Source organism: Mustela erminea, chromosome 3 (assembly GCF_009829155.1).
Source record: "Mustela erminea isolate mMusErm1 chromosome 3, mMusErm1.Pri, whole genome shotgun sequence".
Taxonomy (NCBI): domain Eukaryota; kingdom Metazoa; phylum Chordata; class Mammalia; order Carnivora; family Mustelidae; genus Mustela; species Mustela erminea.
In genome coordinates this window covers 113782802-113801042 of record NC_045616.1, presented here as the reverse complement: position 1 = coordinate 113801042, position 18241 = coordinate 113782802, and the positions used below count along the sequence as shown (strand labels likewise).

At 39.1% G+C, this 18241-nt stretch overlaps 1 long non-coding RNA gene across 1 annotated transcript in view; it reads left to right on the top strand.

Moving 5' to 3' along the window:
- The first annotated feature begins 2761 nt into the window (after window positions 1–2761).
- The window catches only part of LOC116586753, a 48645-nt gene continuing 33165 nt past the window's right edge, over window positions 2762–18241 (top strand). The window contains exon 1 of the long non-coding RNA XR_004284137.1: window positions 2762–2854. This is a non-coding gene — a long non-coding RNA (uncharacterized LOC116586753). The remainder of the gene's footprint in view (window positions 2855–18241) is intronic.

Sequence of the window (18241 nt, the reverse complement as noted above, 5' to 3'; positions counted from 1 at the left end):
TTATTTAAATTCCAGTTAACATACAGTGTAATATTAGTTTTAGGCGTAGAATGTAGTGATTCAGCAATTGCATACAACACTCCGTGCTCATCACGGCAGGTGTACTCCTCCTCCCCCTCTCCCACTTGAGCCATCCCCCTGCCCACCTCCTCTCCAGCAATCCTCAGTTTGTTCTCTGTAGCTAAGAGTCTGTTTTATGGTCTGCCTCTTTTTTTCCCCTCACGTCATTTGTCTTGTTTCTTAAATTCCACAGATGAGTGAAATCATATGGTATTTTGTCTTTCTCTGACTGCTTTCACTTAGCAAAATACTCTCCAGCTCCATCTACCTCACTGCAAATGGGAAGATTCCATTCTCTGTGATGGCTGACTAATGTTCCATTGTATATATACCTCCATCTTTATCCATTTGGGCTTGATGATTTTTTAACCTCCTACAGTTATGAAGACTGTATTAACAAATGTGTGAAAAGTACTTAGGTCAGTATCCTGCCTAGGCTATAGAGAGTGCTCGATGAATGGTACTGTGAATGGTGGTTACTAGATTTCATTTTCTGCTAGGTAAGGATAGGTTTTATCCAAGGTAATGTTAGACTCCAGTGAACTGTTGGGAATCTTTTAGGCACAGTTTATTTTCCCTGAGCTACCCCTTCTGCTCTGACAAACCCCTTTCCAAGCAGCTTGGGATGATTCCTTCAATGTTCCAGAAACCCCTGTGACTAAGTCCCACTTATATTTTTCTGTGGTGTCCTCAGCCCTGGTGCTGAAGCAGCCCTGATCAAGTCCTAAATCTCTTCAGGGAGTTTAATACCTTGCAAAAGCCTCAAGCCTATTTTAATTGAATTATTTCATTCAGTGCCAGACTTAAAGAGCCCCCTACAGGTCTCAGCTCTGAATAAATGCATTAAAAAAATCAAATAGTAGAGATTAAGGCATAATCCTCGAGGGAGATATAAATAGAATCCCCTGGGCTGCCTTTTCATTTCCCTATATTAGTTAATAAACATACTTTTATAGCCTCTGCTTTTCTTTTTTCCTCCTTTAATGCTCTTTAGTTAGCAAAAAAGAGAGTAAAACTTGGAATATAACATGATGTTGGGAAAGCATTTACCATCTTAATTTTCAGGGCGGGAAGGGATATTCAGCATTACCTGGTCTCACCCTCTGCTTAATTTACCTGATGTGAGGTAGAGCTGTAGAGAAAGAGATGGTGTGGCCAAGGTCACACAACTTGACCTCCAATGAGCTTAGCTTGAAAAAAAGATATTCTTAGTCCTGGACCAGTATTGGGAACCATGGTGAAACATGGCCTCAAAAAGGTAAAGTGAGTAGAGCAGGGCAGTGGTTAAGGGTAGTGCTCTGGGGGGCTCAGACTACCAGCAATTAAATCTTTATCCATTTCATGCTCCTCTGCCTTTGGGCACGTCATTTAGCATTACTAGGTCTTTAGTTTCCTTACCCCCAAATAGGAATAATAGCAGTACTCACTTCAGTGTGCTATTCAGTCCGACTGTTCACTAAAAAGCTTTGTACTGCACCTGACACGTAGTTAAGTGCTCAATAAATGTTAGCTATAATAGTTATTATATGTTTTTTAAAAGGTTCTTATTGGGATGGTAATGGAAAGTTCTCTATCTTCGTGCTTTATAGTTTTGTGTTCTCAATCATGAATGAATTTCTGACACTGTAAGGAGGAAGTCCCAGAGGTCCTTTACCCAATGGCAGGCCTATCTGCTAATGAGAGTCAAAAGGCAGTTGTCAAAGGATTGGCTCCATCAGTGATGACTGGAAATGATGCTATCTGATCCCTTGAGAGGATCAGATTTTAATTTTTTTTTTATATTTTAGTTTTATTTTTTATTTTAATTCAAAGTGAATTTTACAAATTCTATAATTTTTTAAATTTAGTTTTATTGATGATGTTTTGCAAGTAATGAGTTCTGACCTCAATCTACAAAGCTGTTGGTGAGAAGTGCCCTCAACCAATAGTGAGTGTATAAGATATTGCTGACCCAAAATCTGGCTTTCTCAGGTCCTGAGACAGGCTGCTTTGAGCTACCTAAATGCTGGTCTTCTTTCTCTAGCATAGTTCTGTAAGTAATCCAGACCCTAGGATGGTGCCCTAGAGCCACCCTGACACTGGAGCCAGCATATTAAAATCAAGGCCCTTTGTATTCCTTTGTGTATCCATACAAGCTAGAGTCCATTGTCATCTTGTTCCATTTCCCACTTCCTTCCTTTTCATGTGTTTTGGTAGCTGTGGGTTCTGAGGAGAGGACTATTTGGATTATGGTGAGAAAATAAGAGACTTCCCTAGGGTAGTCATTAAAGCTATAATGATAATGAGAGCTTAGGACACATACAGTTTAATTGACTCAACAACCTGAGGAGGTAGGAGTATCGAAAATTTGCAGATGAGGAAACAGAGGCTGGGAGAAACTAAACAATTAAGGTCACACAGGTGGTAAGTGGCAAAGCTGGTACCCGAGCCCACATCTTGGCCCTTATGTAAGTTCTTGGCCCTTATGCTTCAGGGTGACTTCTTGAGGAGAACCAGGAGATCTGGGTCCTGATGGTTGCCTGTTCTTGCACAGGTCTGGTCCTGTGCCCAGATCCCAACTTTCCTAGGTGTAAAGTGAAACCTGGATGTGATCTCCAAGGTCCATTCTAGATGATCGAGTCTGTGATTAAGGTACTTATTTACTTTTATTTTTTAAGATTTTATTTATTTGACAGAAAGAATGAGCACAAGCAGAGGGAGCCGCAGAGGGACTCGATCCAAGAACCCTGGGATCATGACCTGAACTGAAGGCAGTTGCCCAACCAACGGAGCCACTGAGGGGTCCCTGATTGAGGTATTTACAGACACTTCCTTTGTGATAACATGCTGATTTTCTGACCAGAGGGAAGGCATCCCTGCCTTCTGGGTGGGCAGTGGAATGGGTTCTAGTCTAGTAGGAGAGAGAAGTACAAGAATAAGATTATGAGGCTGCTGTCCTGAAGCAGGCAGAGGTGATGCTCGAAATAATTAATAACTTGTTGGATAATTTAAAATATAAAAAAATCTAAGTTTTAAAATTCCTTTTAGTTGATGTACTATATATTTCTAAAAACTGCTTGGTAAATGATATAAATTGTAGTTCATATCATTGGTTAAATTACTCTACTTTCCAAATTACTTGTTGAGTTTTTTCCAGCTTTATTGAGATATAATAGGCAAAACTCTGTAAGTTTAAGATGTACAAGGTGTTGATTTGATACCCTACATATTATGAACTGATTATGTTCTAGCATTAACTAACCCTTCAATTGCATTACATAATTACCAAGAAACAACTATAGAGAACAAACTGATTGTTACTAGAGGGAGGGGACTGGGGGGATGGGTGAAATAGGTGATGGGGATTAAGGAGGGCACTCGTGATGAGCACTGGGTATTGTATGTATGTGATGAATCCCTAAATTCTACAACTGAAACTAATATTACACTGTATAACTGGAATTTAAATAAAAACTTGGAAGAAAAAAATCACCATTTCTTGTTTTGTAATAACATTTAAGACTACTCTCTTAGAAGCTTTCAAGTGTATAAACACAGTATTACCATTATCACTATGCTGTATATTTTTCCTCCTATAATTGGAAGTTTTTACTCTTTTACCAATATCTCCTTTTTCTTCCAACCCCCAGCTCCTCCTAACCACCATTCTAGCCTCCTTTCTATGAATTCAGCTTTTGTTTTTGTTTTTGTTTTTTTTAGATTCTACACGTAAGTGATATCACAGAACTTGACTTTTTCTTTCTGTCTGACTTAGTTTACCTAGCATTATGCTCTTAATGTCCATCCATTCATTTGTTGACTGACACTTAGGTTGTTTCCATATGTCAGCTATTGTGAATAATACTGCAATGAATATGGAAGTGCAGATGACTCTTCAGGATCCTGCTTTCATTTCTTTTGGATATATGCCCAGAAATGAGTTGATGGATCATCTGGTAGTCCTGTTTTTAATTTTTTTTTTTTTGAGGAAACTCCATACTATTTTCCATAGTGACTGCACCCATTAACATTCCCACAATTGTGTATATATCAATGTATAGGAGTGCCCCTCTCTCCACATCTTCACCAATATTTCTTTTTGATGATATTCATTCTAACAGGTGTAAGGTGATCTCATTATCTTTTGATCTGCATTTTCCTAATGACTGATGTTGAACACCTTTTTGTATATACCTGTTGACCATTTGTGTGTCCTTGGGAAAAATGTCTATTCGGTTCCTCTACACATTTTTAAATTGGGTTGTTCATCTTTTGCTATTGAGTTATAGTTCTTTATATATCTTAGGTATTAACCTTTCATCAGATATTTGGTTTGCCAATATTTTCTCCCATTCAGTGCCTTTTAATTTTGTTGATGGTTTCCTTTAGCTGTGCAGAAGATTTTTAATTTGATGTAGTTTTGCTTTTTTTTTTTTTTTTTTGCCATTGTCTTTGTTTTTGGTGCCAAATGCAAAAAATCACCACGAATATTGCTGTCAAGAAGCTTATCCCCTATAGTTTCCTTCTAGGAGTTTTATGATTTCAGGTTTTAGGTTTAAGTCTTTAATCCATTTTGAGTTGTTTTTTTTTTTTTTTCAAGTTGGTTTTTGTGTATGTTGTAAGATAAGGGTCCAATTTCATTCTTCTGCATGTGGCTATCATTTTCTCAGCACCGTTTATTGAACAAACTATCCTTTCCCTGTTGTACATACTTGACTTCTTTGTGATAAATTAATTGACTATATATATATCATATATATCAAATAAGTATATTTATTTCAGGGCTCTTGGTTCTATTCTATTTTGTGTGTGTGTGTGTGTGTGTGTGTATGTGTGGTTTTGATTACTATAGCTTTGTAATATAGTTGAAAATCAGGGAGTAGATGTCTCTAGCTTTGTTCTTCTTTCTCAAAATTGCTTTGGGAATTTGGGATCATTAGTGCTTCCATAATAAGCTTAGGATTTTTTCCTATTTCTATGAAAGATGCCATTGGAATTTTTGATAGGGATTAAATTGAATCTATAGATTGCTTCGGGTAGTATGGACATTTTAACAACATTCTTCCAATCCATGAGCACAGAGTATCTTTCCATTTATTTGCATATTCAGTTTCTTTCATCAATGTCCTAGTTCTCAGTGTACAGATCTTTCACTTTAAGTACTTTATTCCTTTTGGTGCTATTGCGAGATTGTTTTTGTAATTTTTCTCTGGTAGTTCATTATCAATGTGTAGAAATGCAATTGATTTCTGTGTATTTTGTATCTTGCAACTTGATCAAATTCACATATTCTAACAGTTTTTAAGTGAAGTCTTTAGTTCTCTACTTATAATATCATGTCTTCTGCAAATAGAGAAAATTTTACTTCTTCCTTTCTGATTTAGATGCTTTTTATTTCTTGCCTAATTGCTCTGTCCTAGGACTTTTCAGTACTGTTTTGATTAGTAGTGGTGAGAATGGGCATCCTTGTCTTATTCCTGATTGAGTATGCTGTTAGCTGTAGACTTTTCCTATAGGAATTTTTTAACGTTGAAGTATATTCCCTTTATGCCTAGTTTTTTGAGAGTATTTTTTCATGAAAGCATCTTAAATTTTGTCAAATGCCTTTTGTGTATTTGAGATGACCATAAGATTTTTTATCCTTGATTTTTGTTAATAGAGTGTAACATATTGATTTGTGGATGTTGAAGTATCCTTGGATCCCTGGAATAAATCACACTTGATTATGGTGTATGGTCCTTTTAATGTACTGTCAAATTCAGTTTGCTAATATTTTGTTGAGGGTTCTTGCATGTCTGTTCATCAGGTGATGAGCCTGTAATTTTTTCTTGTAGTGTCGTTATCTGGCTTTCATGTCAGAGAAATGCTGGCCTTGTGAATATGAGTTTGGTAGTGTTCTTTCCTTTTCTAAATTTTAAATTTCTGTTGTGCACTTTCAATAAAGCTTCTGTTGGCTCAATACCTGTCTGAACCATGATTTGACATGAGTATTCCATCAAAGACTTTCACAAAATGGACAGTAGTTAAGTTCCCACAGTTCTATACCTTGCTGTAGTAGGTAGATGGTGAGGAACATTGTCAGTGAGTCAGGGGATAGTACGTTCCTAGATGCCAACAGTTTCCATATGGCCTTGACCCTTGAAGGTAGAGACAGAGGCACTGGTTGACTATACTGTCTGCTTTGATGTCCTCACCAGTGCTGGTTCTCTGCAGGGTAGTGGGTGGAGCTATACAGCATTGCTTTCACCCCCACTCCTTGTTACATAGTTGCAAGGGGCTACCCACATCAATTATGGCACTGTTATTAGGCCTCACTGCTTGCTTCTGTAACCACAGCTGGGCAAGGTTATTAGGTGGTTTGTAATCTTAGTAAGTAGGGAATTTCTCTCTGACCACCCTGGATGTGTTTTGGTATTTTAACAATTGACATGATGTGATAGATTCAATTATCCTCACAACTTTACTCTTTCTGCCATGTAATCCTGCAGTGCTTTGGGTGGAAGGAGTATATTTCCTAGTTCTATTCATGTTGGGCTTGGCCATGTGGCTTGTTCTGGTCAATGGGATGTGGGCATAATTAATAGTTTGCAGGTCTTTCTGAGATGCACATGGTACAGATTGCCGTTGTTCCTTTATCCTGAACTCAGAGTGAGACCAATGGATTAGATCGAAACTGTCCTGAAGCCAGAGCCAAGTGTAGCTGTCCTAACACCTGAAACAACCTGCTGGCCTGTGAACAATAAATAATTGCTATTACAAGTTGAGTTTTGGAATGTTATGTTTTGCAGGAGTATTGCAGTAACAGCTGTCTGTACATAGGGCCAACATGCTGCGTGCTAGTATAAGTTAGCATTAAGAGTAAATGAAGTGTGCCTGGGTGGCTCAGTGGGTTAAGCCTCTGCCTTAGGCTCAGTTCATGGTCTCAGGGTCCTAAGATTGAGCCCTGAATCGGCTCTCTGCTCAGTAGGGAGCCTGCTTCCCCCTCTCTCTCTTCCTGCCTCTCTGCCTACTTGTGATCTCCCTCTCTGTCAAATAAATAAAATCTCTTACAAAAAACTAAATGAAAAATTTGTTGTAAGAGTTGTTACATTAACTGCTTGAGAAAGCACAAAGGAGGAGGTAGAAAGGGAAGAGGCAAGAGCTAAGAATTATAGGCAGTGATGTTCAAAGGCTACAAAGCAGGCAGTGAGGAGGCCTGCCTGTTTGAAGGAAAAAAAATAAAGCACCAGGATTCAGGGGGAGGCCTCCAGGCTTTTTGACATGGACTTTCTTCTTAGATTCCATTTGGGGCTCACAAATCCCCTCTTGCGAACACTCTCTCATGTCTTCAATGGGATATCCACTAGACTAGCCCTGAAGAACAATTTGGCAAAATACATCAAAGCTTTAAATGTGCATATTATCTACCTTTGACTCTGCTATTCCTCCTCAAGTCTATATCCTAAGGGAATAACTGGGCAGGTGAGAAAGATGGAACAAGAATACTTTTTTCCTTAATTTCTAATATTAAGAAACTGGTATCCAACAATGAAGAACTACTTAATGCATACCTTGTAAGATACCATACAGCTTTGAAAATGTAAAAGGATACTTACTGACAGAGAAGTTTGTGATAGAGTACATGAGATTAATGACCCTATGTTTATATCCCATGTGTATATAGGTACAGTCCTAATTGTGTTTATGGGATTTTGGCTATAAAATATTGCATGCATACACTCATGTTATTGGAGGCAACTCCATTCATTAGGATCTCTTGGGGAGTCCACTTAGCTAAAAATAAATGCTTTCATTGGGGGTGGGGTATGAATCCTGAGACACAAAAACAAAAATAAAATCCTAACAATATGGGGTGCCTGGGTGGCTCAGTCAGTCAAGTATCTGCCTTTGGCTCAGGTCGTGATCCCAGGATCCTGGGATTGAGCTCCCCATTAGACTTCTTGTTCAGTGGGGAGCCTGCTTCTACCTCTACTTGCTGTTCCCCCTGCTTGTTCTGTCTCTCTCTGATAAATAAAATCTTAAAAAAAATCCTAATAATTTTGTTGCTACTTTGTTCCCAATAATAAAGGAATATTGTGGAGGAAGGCAAGATTTAACAAGGCTGGACATTAGGTATAATAGGAAGGGTCAAGAAACTCTGCATTCTTCCTTGGCCTCCCTCTTACCTTTCTTCTTGATTTCCTCCTTGCCTGACCAAGGTACAGCCCAGGAAGGACTTTGAAAGGACCGAGAGATCTAATGAGGGAAATTAGAAGTGTCTTCTGTGGAGTGTGTGATGTAATCTCCCTCCATTTTACCTTTGAGTTCTAGAGTCTCCTCTACATTGTTCTCTTGTTTTATACTAGTGGCTGGTTTTGGGAGAGGTCGAAGTGGAGGTTAAGGGAACAGCTCCCAGAGTGTGGAAGAATATACTCAAAGCACTGACCATGATTATTATGGGCAATAGGAATTTTTTCCCTTTGTTTCTTTGTTGTCTAGGTAAAAAATATTAATTTGTATTAAATCATCATCTTGTTGCTTGGGTAAACTCGAAAGAATTAATGTGCCTCTTTGGGTTCTTCTCTTGAGACAGCAGTTCTCTAGGGCATCTCTTCCCCCGAGGGCAGGGGCAGGTGGTTGGCTTCAGCACTGGTCCTCCCCATCAGTGGCCGTAAGTATGGGTGCTTTCCAACCATCATTATGGCAGAGTTTGTTCATGATGCTCTGATAAAACTGGGATCTGGGGATTTGAATGCATACCAACTTCAGTTTATTTATTAAGAGAAAATTTCGAGAAAAAGCCAAGACCAAATGCATTAACTTTTTACAAACTCTGTTTCATTTATTTCTCACAACAGACTTGAGCAGTTGGGAAAAAAATGAGGTTCAGAGATGTTAATGACTTGTAAAAAGTCATACAGTAGATCTAATTTATCCAAAACCAATCTGATACTAAAGAGTTTTTGTTTGTTTTTTTTTGCTCTTGCTTTTATCTTTTTAATTCCAAGGGGCCATCTGGCTGAGGTTATTTAACCTATGGGGTAAAACAATGTTTTACTTAAAATCTTTCTCAGCCACTAACTTTTTTTTTTTTAAAGCAAGAATATGAGGAAAGAGATACCTGCACCTCGAGGGAATGAAGTTAGCAATTAGGGGGAAGAAAATCCTTGGCTGTGTTGGGATGTTCCTCAGACACTGGCATTGGTTGCCAAATATTTAATCAGACTGAGTTTTTACCTAAAGGTGAAGTTAAAGATAAACTGCCCGAGGGATGATAGTATAGACAGGATGATTTTTGTAGCCCCTTGAAAGCTGTGTTTGGCAAAGAATGGTCTGAGACCACACATCAAAATTGTCAGGGGTGCTTCTGTAGGGGATTTGCATTCTTCACAAGTTGCCTTTATCAGTTATGGTCCAGTCAGGGAAACTGCAATGGAGGAGAGATTGAGGCTGAGGAGTAAATGAACAAGATTCAAAAGGATCAGGGGAGATCCGTTGAGGAGGAAGCAGCTAGTCTGGAGCCCATGCAGGCAGTGCTGGGACCTTGGAGGTTGGGTACCTTGCTGCTACTGTTACTGCTGGACTTGCTGAAGAGATACCGCCTATGCTTGTGCTGGAACCAGGGTGACTTCTCCTTTCTGGCTGCCGGTGCTCTGTAATGGCTCAACCTAACCAAAAGCCCCTGGTAAGAAAACCTGGGACATTCGGCATGCAGGCTTCCAGACCTGGTAATATAGAAGAGGGGATGGAAGAGAGGGTGTGGAGCTTCAAGCAGTAAGCCAACAATCATCACTCTTTTGTGGAATTCTCACTGCATTACAATTTTGAGACCTGCTGCTGGAATACGCTGTGATTCTAGAAGAGTAGTGAAATGTGAATCCGTTCCTAAGATGAACACTGGCTGCAGCAACTGGGGATTGGTAAAGAATTCCCAGGGAATTACTCTTGCTAATTTTTGCCATGTAACCTGGCTAAAGATAGGCGTGTGGATAGCATGACAAGTTTGAATAGGCAAGACAGTCAGATTTCAGTCCCATTCATTACTATGTCAGATTATCTGCATGGAGAAGCCATAGAAACCATAGACCTAAAAACCTTGATGTTTGCCATCTGATCTGTTGCTTGTGTGATGGTCTTAACCATCAGCACAGGGAGTATTTGCCTGCAGGTGTACGTGAGTGGGGTATAGAGAGGCAGGCAATCAGAACAACAACAACAAAAAGTGAGGATATTAATCAAATGGAGATGATTAGGCAGAAAGTCTGTCTGTTAAAGGTCGATAAAAAGACAACTCTGGATTCATTAATGAGGAGAAGGAATTTACAGACCCTATTGACACAGAAATCCAGTAGTTTCCACGTAAGAGTCAGATAATGACTGACTACTGCAGCTGTGGGGACACCTAAATGATGGGACAGGGGGTGGGAAGGCAGAAGGCAAGGTGACAAATAGTACAAAGATGACTCTGTTACTGGGGAGTTTATAAAAATTCTACACTGAACACCCCAGGAGACTAATTATGGATCCTGAAGGCATTTAAATATGTAATGGGCTGATCTGACACAAATATATTTTAAATATGCATTACTTTCTTGTAAAAAAAAAAAACCTTCTTAACAGTGATATTTATACTGGGGCTTAATCAATTAGTATGTGAAATTGGCCTGCGAATGTGAAAAAATATAGCTATATAAACTTAGCTCCTCAAGCAAGATGCTTCAGAAATGATCTACTCCTTCTCCCCTCTTTGTGCATATGATGACACAGGTCCAGAAAGGTGGAGTATCTGGTCTGAAGTCACACAGCTGATTAAAGATAAAATCAGTACTAGAAGTCAGCCTGCATGATTTCCAGTTGGGTAGGTCTCTATCCATTTACCAGAATTTGTACCTTGTATTTTGACAGAGATCAGGCTTGTATCTCAATGAAACTTAAAGACCATGTTTTCTAGATTCAGCAAACTTACCAATGCGTACTTATTCAAAATGTGTCTGCTCGAAGCCCAGGCTTGAACTTGAGAGGCAGAATTTTGGGGTGGGAGAACAAAGCCTTAGGAGCATATATACCAAAAACTTAAAGTGTTTCTTATGAACCGCCCCATTTTCCTTGTCCAGTTCTGCCTAAGGATGTGGTTTTAGGTATTGGTTGGCAGAAGAGAAAATTCTTTGCAGATATCTACAAACTTCTCATTTGGTTAAGGCTTTTTACCTGAAGCTCTTCTTGACTGAGGGACTTCCTGAGTGGTTCACATGTGGGACAACCTCATTAGAAATTTCCATGGATCCATTCTTTGTACTGGGAGTAACAATACTGAAGGTGAAACATTAGTCATCAGGTTGGTTCCTCCAATATCTGCAGTCCAGGAAACTGTACAATGATACCCAGTTCAGGACACCTCAAGTATTGATCCTCAGGTACCAGGCTGTGGGTGTTTACCTAAAGGTGAGGGTAAGTTAAATTTACTAATTATAATTGGGAGGGGAGCTGGGTCTTAGGATAAGTTTCTCTTGTGTATTGCAGTGTCTGTAGCTCCTAAAGTAGAACCTGGGATATGTTAGGTGCTCAGTAAATATTTGTTGATTTAACGAGTGAAAGTGAGCTCTTCATTGGGTGCCAACTATGAAATAGCTGTACTTAACATTTCTTGAGTTCCTAAGTGTCTTCTTTGTGGGAGTGTGGTTGGATTCTGCATGTAGTTGGGATTCATCCAGTAAAGCTCCATGGGGCCTAATGTATGATGATAAATCATAACCCTCCTAGGTGTTCAGAATCAATTTCACACCTCATCCGTTATCATGAGCAGAATGTGAGAAAGTCCCCTCATTGTGGTAATACATCAGCTCACACAAATAAAAAAAATGCCTCAAGATCAGAAAAGGGAACACTGTTATAGTCCATGGTGCTTAATCAGCTACCCAGACATTGATGGATTTCAGGGGATATTTGAATCATGGCATCCAGAATGTCTCAAGCAGAACCCATAGTTGATGGACAGTGTGGAAGCACTTTTAAAAAATCATTATTATCTGTTACTCAGAACCTAATCTCTTCCTAGAAATACTAAGTAGAAAAACGAGAAAAAGCTGAGGATAGAGTATTAAGTAGAGGGTAGGCTGGACTGCCAGAATCCCTCACTGTGTCCATGACTGACACCACTAACTGATCAGTGCATATTCTCCTGCTGAACCTGACCCAATCTCCTTATTTCTTAATCCAAGGCTCTAAAAAGCCACTGCAAGTTGGTGAGACTTGGCATGCTGAACTGAAACTCACTATTTCTGATCTAGAGTTTGACTATTATTTTTCTAGAAAGCTAATGCTAGTAGGTAATAAGATGAAGGGAAAAGAAAATGAAGTACCTTAGGTTGGGAAAGCATCCTGAATTAGGTAGTGGGTCTATTTTCTCACTTCTGGGCAGGATAATATTCACAGCTATGGGTTGAAGATGCTTTCCTCATGGTGGTGTTTCACCAACTGAGATTTTTGGGCCCTATGCATCAGAATCACTTCAGTGATAATGTAGGTACTTGTGCTTCACTCAAGACTTCCTGGATCAGAACCTCTGTGTTTGAAGCCAAGGGCACCGCAATGGGACGAATTTCCTTGGTGTCTTATTCATGCTCAAGTTGGTGAACCAATGCCCTTTGGAGAACTGCATTCTAGTCTCTGTTCTATCCAGTCACTTGCTGTGTGTATTTGGGCACATGTGTTACCAGAGCCTCAGTTTCCTTACTGAAGAATAGTAACACTTGTGCCATCTACTTCATAGGGCTCATTAAAGATAAAACCTGAGGCTGCTTTGGAAAGGTACTATAAAGATGAAGCATATTGTTGTCCATCTGTTAAACTTGGTGGAGAGTTGGGGAATTTGGGTAGATTTTTGAACATTTATTCTAACTTTATCAGGAGTCCATGCTCTACTAAAATTCAGAATGACAAAAGAGGGAAACCATTCTTCTGAAGAGACCAGAGAAGTAGTTATCAACCATGTTTACAAATCCGAATCATTAGGAGAAATTTTAAAGCTACTTAAGCCAGGTCCCCAGCCCAGAGAGAGTTTAAGAGAATCCAGAAGTGGGGCTTGGGTCTTGGCAACTCTTGTGGGAACCATTCTGGGTTCCAGCCTTCCAGAAGAATAGCTGACCTGTTTGTGTCTCAAGCCTCTTGGCATTCCAGTATTCTTCCAACACTTTTCTTTTTATCTAATTTACGTAGGCTCATATCTGTTGCTTGTATCCAGAAAACCTTAACCAACATCTCATTAGCCAGTTAACCCCCCAAATAGGGACTGTGGATGTCTTATTTACTTCTGGATCTTGAGCGACTAGCAGTTTCTAACACACAGTGGAGATGAGAAATTGGCTTAAATGAAGTGAGAGCTACCCAAGTCGTGTTCTTAACTGGGTAGATTAAATTCTAGTTTTCTTCAAAGCAAAGATACAATGCACATAAAGCTCCCAGCATTTATATATGGACACTCAGGGAATGACTGTTGTGGTGTTTTCTGAATACTGAGGAGATAGAGGTGGGTTAGACTTAAATGAATTTGCAGGAAATAAAATTTTATAAGTAAAGAATGAAAGTAAATTCTTATTGGGAAATAAAATGTTCATTCATTTATGTGTTGTCTGTGAACTTTTTTTGGGTGCTATGATGGCAGAGTTAAGTAGTTAAGCAACTGCTATGATGGCAGAGTTAAGCAACTGTATGGCCTGTAAAAGCTAAAATACGTATCATCTGGTTCTTTATGGAAAAAGTTTGCTGTCCCATGGTCTAATGGTATAGATTCAAGAGATGCATGCCCTTCTGGATCAACCTTCCACCCCTTCCACCCTGCTCTGTACCGCAGGAGGCTGGCTGGTATCCTTACTGTGTGTTCTGAGATCCACATCTTTCCTGCATTACTGGTGGTCCTCTGGTCCCACCCAACACCAAGTGAGTCAGAAAACTTGGGGATAGGGCCTGGGAATATTTATTTCAATAGTCCTCTGATGATCCTGACCGAAAAGTGTAAGAACCACTAGTTTATAGCAATGAGTTCCCTTGCCCTTCAGCTTCTGGCAGATTTCTGTCAGTGTAGGGCAGCAGCAAGAGATGGGAGGGAGGAAAGAGAGCAAGGTGAGGTTGTTATTTTATGTTTCCCACTCTGTGGGCTTATTTATTAAACTGAAACATCTCTGCTCTTATAAGACCATCTTCTCTGTTCATTATGTAAAAATATTCCCTTCTCTTACCCCTTTCAGGCCTAGAAATTGTAATAGAAGCCATAAGGCTTTTGAGGGTGCTGGAGCCAGAAAAGATATGGGGAGATACTTGTCTTCTCACTCTGCTTTGTCCCCATGCTGAGAATTGGTCTTGTTACCGCTCAGTTAAATAACCTGGGTAGACTGATACTTTTAAGTAAGTCTCATAATTCCTGCTTCCTCAACAATATTTATTTTTATTTTTATTTTTACAATTTTTTAATTATTTATTAACATATAATGTATTATTAGCCCCAGGGGTACAGGTCTGTGAATTGCCAGGTTTACACACTTCACAGCATTCACCATAGCACATACCTTCCCCAATGTCCATAACCCAACCATCCTCTCCCTCCTCACTGCTCCTCCTGGCAACACTGTTTGTTTTGTGAGATTAAGAGTCTTTTATGGTTTGTCTCCCTCCCCATCCCATCTTGTTTCATTTTTTCCTTCCCTATCCCCCAAACTCCCCAACTTTGCCTCTCTACTTCCTCATATCAGAGAGATCATATGATAATTTTCTTTCTCTGATTGATTCATTTTGCTCAACATAATACCTTCTCGTTCCATCCATGTCATCGCAAATTGCAAGGTTTCATTTCTTTTGATGGCTGCCTAGTATTCCATTGTATATATATACACACACCAAATCTTCTTTATCCATTCATCTCTTGATGGACATCTATGTTCTTTTCATAATTTGGCTATTGTGGACATTGTTGCTATAAACATTCAGGTGCCTGTGCCCCTTTGGATCACTACATTTGTATCTTTAGGGTAAATACCCAGTAGTGCAATTGTTGAGTTGTAGGGTAGCTCTATTTTCAACTTTTTGAGGAACCTTCACGCCATTTTCCAGAGTGGCTGCTCCAGCTTGCATTCCCACCAACAGTGTAGGAGGGTTCCCCTTTCTCCGCCAACATCTGTTGTTTCCTAACTTGTTATTTTTAGCCATTCGTACTGGTGTGAGGTGGTATCTCATTGAGGTTTTGATTTATATTTCCCTGATGCCAAGTGATATGGAGCACTTTTTCATGTGTCTGTTTGACATGTAGATGTCTTCTTTGCAGAAGTGTCTGTTCATGTCTTCTGCTCATTTCTTGATTGGATTATTTGTTCTTTGGGTATTGAGTTTGATAAGTTCTTTATAGATTTGGATACTAGCCCTTTATCTGATATGTCATTTGCAAATATCTTTTCCCATTCTTGTCAGTTGTCTTTTGGTTTTGTTGACTATTTCCTTTGCTGTGCAAAAGCTTTTGATCTTGATGAAGTTCAATAGTTCATTTATGCCCTCCTTCCCTTGCCTTTGGCAATGTTCTGAGGAAGAAGTTGCTGTGGCTGAGGTCAAAGAGGTTGCTGCCTGTGTTCTCCTCAAGGATTTTGATGGATTCCTGTTTCACATTGAAGTCTTTCACGCATTTGGAGTCTATTTTTGTGTGTGGTGTAAGGAAATGGTCCAGTTTCATTTTTCTGCATGTGGCTGTCCACTTTTCCCAACACCATTTGTTGATGATTCTGTCTTTTTTCCATTGGACATTCTTTCCTGATTTGTCAAAGATTAGTTGACCATAGAGTTGAGGGTTTGTTTCTGGACTCTCCATTCTGTTCCATTGATCTTTGTGTCTGTTTTTGTGCCAGTACCATACTGTCTTGATGATGATAGCATTGTAATAAAGCTTGAAGTCTGGAAGTGTGATGCCACCAACTTTGGCTTTCTTTTTCAACATTCCTCTGGCTATTCTAGGTCTTTTCTGGTTCCATATAAATTTTAGAATTATTTGTTCCGTTTCTTTGAAAAAAAAAGATGGTGTTTTGATAGGGATTGCATTAAATGTGTAGATTGCTTTAGGTAGCATAGACATTTTCACAATATTTGTTCTTTCAATCCATGAGCATGGAACCGTTTTCCATTTCTTTGTGTCTTCCTCAATTTCTTTCATGAGTACTTTATCGTTTTCTGAGTACAGATTCTTTGCCTCTTTGGTCAGGTTTATTCCTAGGTATCTTATGGTTTCGGGTGCAGTTGTAAATGGAATTGATTCCTTAATTTCTCTTTCTTCTGTCTTGTTGTTGGTGTGAAGAAATGCAATGGACTGCTTTGCTTTGATTTTACATCCTGACACTTCATTGAATTCCTGTAGAAGTTCTAGCAGATTTGGAGTGGAGTCTTTTGGGTTTTCCACATAAAGTATCATATCATCTGCAAAGAGTGATAGTTTGACTTCTTCTTTGCTGATTTGGATGCTTTTAATTTCTTTTTGTTGTCTGATTGCTGAGGCTAGGACTTCTAGTACTATGTTGAATAGCAGTGGTGATAATGGACATCCCTGCAGTATTCCTGACGTAAGCAGAAAAGCTTAGTTTTTCTCCATTGAGAATTATATTTGCTTTGGGTTTTTCATAGATGGCTTTGATGATATTAGGAATGTACTCTCTATCCTTACATTTTGAAGAGTTTTTCTTTGTTTTTTAATTATTTTTTATTTTTAAATTTTATTTATTTATTTGACAGACAGAGATCCCAGGTAGGCAGAGAGGCAGGCAGAGGGAGAGAGGGAAGCAGGCTCCCCGCCGAGCAGAGAGCCTGATGCGGGGCTCGATCCTGGGGTCATGACCTGAGCTGAAGGCAGAGGCTTTAACCCACTGAGCTACCCAGGTGCCCCTACACTTCAAAGAGTTTGATCAAGGAAGGATGCTGTACTTTGTCAAATGCTTTTTCAGCATCTATTGAAAGCATCATATGGTTCTTGTTCTTTCTTTTATTAGTGTATCATATTGATTGACTTGTGGATGTTGAACCAACCTTGTAGCCCAGGAATAAATCCCACTTGGTCCTGTTGAATAATCTTTTTAATGTACTGTTGGATCCTACTGGCTAGTATTTTGGTGAGAATTTTCGCATCTGTGTTCATCAAGGATGTTGGTCTGTAATTCTCTTTTTTAATGGGGTCTTTTTCTGGTTTTGGGATCAAGGTGATGCTGGCCTCATAAAATGAGTTTGGAAGTTTTCCTTCCATTTCTATTTTTTGGAACAGTTTTAGGAGAATAGGTATTAATTCTTCTTTAAACGTTTGGTAGAATTTCCCTGGGAAGCCATCTGGCCTGGGCTCTTGTTTTTTGGGAGATTTTTGATGACTGCTTCAATCTCATTACTGTTTATGGGTCTGTTCAGGTTTTCTATTTCTTCCTGGTTCAGTTTTGGTAGTTTATATGTCTCTAAGAATGCATCCATTTTTTCCAGATAGACAAATTTGCTGGTATATAGGTGCTCAAAATATGTTCTTAAAATGGTTTGTATTTCTTTGGTGTTGGTTGTGATCTCTCCTCTTTCATTCATGATTTTATTAATTTGGGTCCTTTCTCTTTTCTTTTTCAAAAGCCTGGCCAGGGGTCTATCAATCTTATTAATTTTTTCAAAGAACCAGCTCTTTGTTTCGTTGATTTGTTCTACTGTGATTTTGGTTTCTATTTCATTGAATTCTGCTCTGATCTTTCTTAATTCTCTTTTTCTGCTGAGTTTAGAATTTCTTTCCTGTTCTTTTACCAGCTCCTTTAGGTGTAGGGTTAGGTTGTATACTTGAGACCTTTCTTGTTTCTTGAGAAAGTCTTGCATTGCTATGTACTTCCCTCTCAGGACCGCCTTTGCTGTGTCCCACAGATTTTGAACAGTTGTTTTTTCATTTTCATTTGTTTCTATGAATTTTTTTTTAATTCTTCTTTAATTATTTGGTTTACCCATTCATTCTTTAGTAGGATGCTCTTTAGCCTCCATGTATTTGAGTTCTATCCAACTTTCCTCCTGTGATTGAGTTCTAGCTTCAGAGCATTGTGGTCTGAAAATATGCAGGGAATGATCCCAAACTTTTGGTACCAGTTGAGATGTGATTTGTGACCCAGGATATGATCTGTTCTGGAGTATGTTCCATCTGCAGTAGAGAAGAATGTGTATTCTGTTGCTTTGGGATGGAATGCTCTGA